General features: G+C 31.8%; 1 long non-coding RNA gene across 3 annotated transcripts; it reads right to left on the bottom strand.

Moving 5' to 3' along the window:
• Positions 1–934: 934 nt before the first annotated feature.
• LOC141670847 (uncharacterized) lies at positions 935–5,137 on the bottom strand. Of its 3 annotated transcripts, XR_012554778.1 has the most exons (9): positions 4,725–5,137; positions 4,507–4,598; positions 3,857–3,982; positions 3,606–3,780; positions 3,116–3,260; positions 2,884–2,996; positions 1,863–1,948; positions 1,587–1,763; positions 935–1,369 (listed from the first exon to the last, which is right to left on the bottom strand). It is a non-coding gene; the product is annotated as an uncharacterized LOC141670847 (long non-coding RNA). The 3 variants fall into 3 exon arrangements; XR_012554777.1 differs by having other exon boundaries at positions 935–1,763; positions 3,148–3,260; XR_012554776.1 differs by having other exon boundaries at positions 935–1,763.
• Positions 5,138–6,715: the final 1,578 nt, after the last annotated feature.

Here is a 6,715-nt window from a genome sequence, read left to right on the forward strand (position 1 = left end):
TGAAAGCTGCATAACCACGCCCATATACTCTATAAAATCAATGGTGTTTTGAATGGCTATTTCAGAGGTGGAAAAGGCCTCATATATGAATGTGTTGTCATGCTTTCTAGATCAGAGACCTAATAACTTCAAACATCATTGGAAGTGTAAAGAATTACAGATTTCTCACTTATTCTATGTTGACCATGCACTTCTTTTCTCCAAATGTGACAAGCAATCTATTAGCCATCACTAGTACAAACTGGACTTTTAGCGTCGGTCAAAACAGTACTAAGGCGTCGGTCAAGTGGCGAAGTAAGTATGTGAGACGCTATAGGTATGGACCTACAGCGTCCGTTAGACGTGCGACACACAAACATTACTTGTGTCTCTTAAGAGACACACGTCATAGGGTCATCAACCGACACTATAGGTTGACTTATAACGTCGGTGTTATGTATAGAACTGACGCTATAATTTGACTTATAACGTCAGTGTTTTATAAATAGCCGACGCTATAGGTTGACTTATAACGTTGGTGTTATATATACAACCGACGCTATAGGTTGACTTATAACGTTGTTTCAATAAAATGCCGACGCTCTTGGTTTGATTAATTGCGTCGGTCCGCAAAATGCTGACGCTCTTGGTTTGATTAATTGCGTCGGTCAACTGAAATGTCGACGCTGCTGGTTCTCACCTATTGCATCGGTTCACTAAAATGCCGATGCATCAGGTGTTCACGATATACGTTATGTTATTTAACCGGCGCTATTGCTTCTCATCACTAGCATCGGTTAGTAAAATGCCGATGCTTTTTGACAGTAAAAAATTAAATTTTTCCCTATTTTCTTTTGAAATTTTATATATTTTCTATTAACTTGTTTCATTATACAAATATACTAACGTCCCAAAAATACAGTACAACTGAAAATTAAATTGTATAACTCAAAAATAATATATTACAATAAATTTAAAAAATTTAATTATACAATGTAATTGAAAGAAAAGTAACTATTGAATTAAAAATACCATCCAACTCTTTCTATTAAGGTTCTCTTACAGATAAAAGATAACACATATTGTATCTCCTTAATAAATACTTCAAAATCTTCAAGTCCCTATTTTCTTTCTGCAAATTGAGATCGCAAAACTATATCTTGTGTTTTGACAAGAACATGAGATGCTTTTAAATGCTTGACCATGTTATAATATGCTCCGTCGGAATAATGCTTGATACTTGAGAAAATGGAGAGCTAGAGAGGAAAAAATCAACTAACATGTTTCATTGAAACATAGACGAGCCATTTTTGGTTTACAGATTCAAAAGGGCTTCAAGAGTTTGCATTAACTTCATTCCAACAGAAAGTATTTCAGATTTCCAGTAACACTGCAGCATATACCAAAAATAACATGTATCGAATTTCTAACATTATGAATGAAGTTAATGCAATTAACATGTATGAATTTCTAACATTATGAATTTCTAACATTATGAAGAGTTCTCGCATTTCTCAACCAATCAGCATTAGGGAATAGCACTATGAAGGTGGTGTTCAAATAACTTACCTTCCTCCGTGCTTCAAAATAGTTAAAACAGAACTCACCATGATCGGGAAAATTACTCAACTCTTGGGATTCAAGAGAACCAAGATACTCAAATAGCTTTTCAATGTTTTCTTTCCAGAGACTCCAAAAGTGAATAAGAGATGTACGGGAAACCTCATTCTGGGATATTATCTCTTCTGAATGACTTGAATAATTCACCACATTAGGTCATATTCCTGAACAAATTACTTTCAATTATATATAGTGCAAAACAAGTAATCTGCTATAGTAAAGATTTTCTCAATCCTTTCTGTCCTTAATTTGGACATTAATACCTGATTTTGGTAAGCCTTGAATTCCGGGGTCTGCGCATACTTCAGGCAGACTGCAAGTCCCCAATTGTGTGGTTATGAGGACCACCCTGTAAAAATTATTCACTAACATTAACTGGAATAATATAATTATGTAATGACATTCATGGTTATAGAGCTGGAACTCAGCCTAACTACCTGAAAACCTGGGAAATCAGTATTGTTGATAGCAGATTCTAAATAAAAAACAAGAACAGGGTCTTTTTTGAAAAAAATCATGCCTGCTCTAGGGCCTCTCAAATACTGTTCAGGATAGTTTGTAAGCTTGTGTATACACAAAACTCTAACAAGGGGAAGAACAGGAAAATTAAAAATAACAGAGGCCTCCAATACAATCCAAACTAAGACATGTATAAATGTATCTTCAATACAACTATCTTTTAGTTTCTTGAAATACTTTTAACGAAGACCAAACTATTGTAATAAGCAACAAAATACAAATATCACAGAAGTAAGAATATACTTGTCCCCAGAAGTAAAACTAAATAAAAGCAACATAAGCTTAATTATTTTAATGTATTTGCAATACATACTTCTTGATTTTGAAAAAAATAGTCCACACTCTATAATATTATACTTCTTATTCTTCTGGCTAAGTAAATATAATGCTAATTACCTCTCATCAACCAGGGTTCCCAAGTTTAAGGCCACTCAGTTGTTTGAAAAATGTCCCTTTCATTGACATATAAATTAGTATAGTGATACTGCTAAGTATATACTCATACTAGGTAGATATCATAATGGCTTTGGCAACTAAGGAAATATATCATCATGAAAACAATTAAAAGGAATACGTTACTTTCAAGGTATTAAAATTATTCAAACTGAAGGTAAAGTACATTAATAGACACAATCATATAGCACATATTTACTAGGCTTTTGTAACTGTAGTGTATAGGGAGTTGATAACAATCACACAATATGACCTAATAAGTAATGACCAGCGGGAAAATTATCACAAAAAGTGTTAAACCTGTGTACACACCTTATGTGTCGTAGTTGATACAATATCACAATACTCAAATGTATCAGCAACAACAGAAGCAACGAGTCCACTTATATGAGCTATATTCATCATAAGAAAGGCACCCACATCATCTGCAATATTTTTTACCATATGATGTAGTGATGGACACATGATCAGAACACAAAAGCAAGCATAAATAGATACCAATTATAAAAAATTTAAACACAAAAAATTAGAGGAACCATCTCACATGCTTTTCGACAAGCAGCCAATATATTGTACCTTCCTCATACGAGGATAGTCAAAATCTCGAGGATAAGCATTGACACCGGCAATAATGAGCTTTGGTCTAAAGAGATTAGCTGTTTTCTCAAGCATGTCGTAATCAACAAGACCTACAAGAAATGAAAAATTAATTTAAATTAGAAAACTTTATCAGGTACATATATCAACACATGCAACTTTAGCACCTTCCCTACCAATACATATAACATATCTACTATTGTTGCTTTAAAAATCATAGTAAAATGTATCACCTATGGATTTATTAAGCCGATAAAGCATAGATTTAAAATAAACAGATGTTCCTGATACACATCTCTTAGGAGTCATGAACCCATGGGACAAGTGTCCCCCATAGGGCAAGTCCAGTCCCTTATTAAGGAGAATTACATTAATACCGATGCTGCACTAAGACCGTAAAATTGAAATTAAACAGAAAAGATATATTTATAGCATACCATTTGGCGATCATGTGGCCTAAGAATTGAAGCGTAAACTTCAAAATTTTCTGGTGAACTTGATAATGGCTTAACGTTCACGCCCCACTTCTCCCCATCTAGGTGAAGCGCAGCTAGTGCCCTCTCTTGACAGAGAATTTCTAGTTCATCAATGTACTCATTTCCACCACAATACCTGAATATTATAATTAGTTCAAATATAACATAGCATAACGAATCATACAGTCTTTTCATTCTAGATCATTTCTGACCTCTTTCCTGGTAGTCCTCCAGAATACTTATTTGTAAGACAAAAACCAACTGCTTCCAACACTGCTCGGTATGTAAAATTCTCTGAGGCAATAAGTTCTTAGCTTCAGAATTGTCTTTGTTTTTCACTGTCAATAAGAGAACAAACCTTCAGATCAAATTCATCCAATCGGTTCTCTTGAAATCTTATCACATCACCTAAATATGGAATTTGTAATGCTATAAATGCAAACTATTATTTTAAGAGTCCAGTGAGTAACTAGTTATGGCTAATGCAGAGAAACTATAGTCATCTAGTATTTACCAAACACGCTAAACAAATGTACATCTAATGAGTATTGGAAATGTTATCTATGTGGGGGATTACAGCTGACTGGCATAAAAGAGGTCAACTAGTAGGAAAGTGATTCTCAACCTAGAAATTATAGTACATCACAAAAATACACAGCTATTAAAAGTTTTTTGTAATCTTCTTCTCCATATTTCCAGCATCACTGCCCTCTGTGTCTTGGTCTATATTTTTTACAAGTACCATAGTACAACCTAACAAAATTCTACTAAATCCATGCTATAAATTTAGGTAATTCTAGCCTAGGTGGATTAATTTTCTTGTATCAAAGATGATTAAATTAATATAATTTTGAGCCTGAACCTGAGTTTCAGCCTCCTACACCGGAAGTTGTTCAAGCTTTGGTGCAACTGCTGCAGATGGCCAGCGTACAATAAAAAGATCCAAAACTTAACCTTGTTGCCGAATATATATGCAAAGCAAATAAATTGAAAAAATTATACAACATAATCACAATTTATAAGAAGTAGAAGAAGTACACAAAAAAATCCTGAAACAAAACTTGAGTAGCTCATTGTTACCTAATTGAAATCGTTAAAAAATATCCAATACACCTAACTGCTCCAGAATCCAGTCTGCGATAACCGTAATTTAGTGAAGCTGAATCCTCAATTTAAACCCAAATTTGTCCCTAATTCAACCTAACTGATACAATATGAAGCATTATTTGAATAAGCCCCATTTGATTTGCTGATTGAAGCCACAAAATATATTGTTGAACCTAAGAGAAGAATGGGTGTGTACGAGAGAGATATAGCGAAAAAGAGGGAGAGAAAGATAATGGGCCAAACAGAGAGAGTTAATAACAGGGAATTGATTTCGGAGCCACAAACTGATACAAAAAGCTTATGAAGAACAGAGAGGAGATTAACTCTCAGAGATGATATTAATGGGGTGAAGATAAACAAGAGAGGGAGAGTGTTATTATTGTTAATGAGTACCATACTGTGTTTTTTCACAAGGTAGTACCAAATAAATATATTTATAAATATTAAAAATACTTGTAGCCTCTTTTTAAGATAGTACTTGTACTATTTATATACCAATATTTTTCAAATAATTAATTTAGTTTTTTCATTAATTTATAAAAATATCAAATAACAAATAATTTTTAATTATTCAATTACATAATTACTAATTATATTTCTAAAAATATAATAATTTATATTTCAAAAGCCGACACTAATTATAAATAATTAAATATACACCTCTAATATATATATATATATAGACGATGATGTTTTTACAAATATTATTTATTAGTTTCTTTGTAATAAGTTAGTTATTTTTAATTTTTGCTTTTCAAAATATTTTTAAAAAAAATACTCCCTTGGAGATTAATTATCGCACAATACTTGTACATATATATTTTTATACAATTATATAATTAATTATCATTATTGTTATTTATTTTGCTTATTCAATAAATATTAATATTTTTTGTATATTATACTCGATTTGTAGTAATTTTGTATTTATTTTTTAAATTAATATAACATATAATTAATGTAGGTAGAGATGAAAATTATGGTTCATGTTAAAAAAATTTAATATGGAAGATTTTTTCAAAAAAGACAAGTATTATGGATTTGTGGGAGTATTTGTATTAATGTACTATATTGTTAATGCATGTGTATTTATTTATATAAAATTAAAATTTCAATTATTTTAAAAAATTAGAAAATAACATTTCAAATATACTAATTATTAACATTTAAATTATTAGTTAATTTATTTAATTTTGTTTATCTTTTAAAAGAATTTAGAATTTAGTATATTATAGATATTAATTTCCTACTATTTTTTATTGCTTTTAGTAATTTCCCATCCACAATTTTTTTAAACTAATTTCATATTTATAACTATACTTAAAATTTTATTATTTAAAATTTTGGTTAAAATTATTTAAAAAAATATCACAATCTATAGTGTCGACATTTTAATACCGACCCTAAAACAAATCCTAAAGCGTCAGCATTTAGAAGACGACACTTTAAACCTAGTCTACAGCGTCGGCATTTAAAAGTCGACGGTTTACACCAAATTTGTAGCATCGGCATTTACAAGCCGACGTTTTAAATTAAACCTACAGCGCTGAAGCTACAATGTGCATTATAAAGACCGACGCTATATAGAGTTTTAGGCGTCGGCGTTTTAAACCCCGACACTACAGATTGTCAAAAGCGTCAGTTGAATGAAAGACCGACGCAACAGATATGCACAAATGCCTTAAGGCGTCGGTTAAAATTATAATCGACGCTTGAAGAGTGTTTAAGCATCGGTCCTGTATTCAACCGATGCAAAAAGTGCGACGCAGAAGGACCTTTTTGTACTAGTGCATGTCATGAATTATTTGACTATATTTTCCGATCTCAGTTTCTTGAAACCCAGTGTTTATAAAAGCATTGTTTTCTTTAGTAACTGTTCAAATGAGGTGACATCTTGGTTTGATGATCGGTTTAATATCCCCCATGGCCAATTCCCTGTCAAGTTTTTGGGTGTTCCTTTGATT

Source organism: Apium graveolens, chromosome 7 (assembly GCF_009905375.1).
Source record: "Apium graveolens cultivar Ventura chromosome 7, ASM990537v1, whole genome shotgun sequence".
In the NCBI taxonomy this organism is placed as follows: domain Eukaryota; kingdom Viridiplantae; phylum Streptophyta; class Magnoliopsida; order Apiales; family Apiaceae; genus Apium; species Apium graveolens.